We start from the raw sequence: 625 nt of genomic DNA, 5'->3' as shown, positions 1-625 counted from the left end.
ACGGATGCGGATCGTCAGCGCCCTCCGGCCGCCGCCTGGTCGTCGCACTGACCCCTGCAGTCAATGCGCGTGTCCCACTTTTGCACAGCAAACTGTGGTCTCAACGCGTGGCAGACGAGGGTTGGGTGGCCAAATCTATCTGCAGAGCTCCGCAGTCCCCACAGTACTTGTGCCGCGCAAGTCTTGCTCTGGAAGTTTCCCGGGGAGGGCCCGATTCCGGTGAGGGCGGCACCTGCAGCGCGCCCGGCGCGCGCCCCACGGCTTAAGCTTTAATCTGGCTCTCAAAACACGAGGCCGCGCGGGGCAGCCGCGATCGCCTTAGACGTAAGGGCTTACGTGCCCCAGCACGGGGCCGCGGCCGCGGGGGGCCTCCAAGGTAAGCGGGGCGCGGGAGGGCCGCGGAAGCCCGGGGTTCAGTCGCTGTACAGGGCCTCTGCCGCGCCTGGAGCTCTGAGGAGGACCTAGGCACAGCAGGCGACGGGACGCGGTGCGCGCCGGGAAGCTGGGCCAGCGGCGGGACAGCGCGGCTCCACCCTCCAGTTCCTCCTCTGCGCTCTAGGAACCACTCTCCCGGCGGAACCCCGAGGTGGGGCCAGCACCCGGAGACTGCGCCTGCGTGACGGCC

This window comes from Tupaia chinensis, unplaced genomic scaffold (assembly GCF_000334495.1).
Source record: "Tupaia chinensis unplaced genomic scaffold, TupChi_1.0 Scaffold000548_1, whole genome shotgun sequence".
In the NCBI taxonomy this organism is placed as follows: Eukaryota; Metazoa; Chordata; class Mammalia; order Scandentia; family Tupaiidae; genus Tupaia; species Tupaia belangeri.
This window is presented reverse-complemented; position numbering follows the sequence as displayed.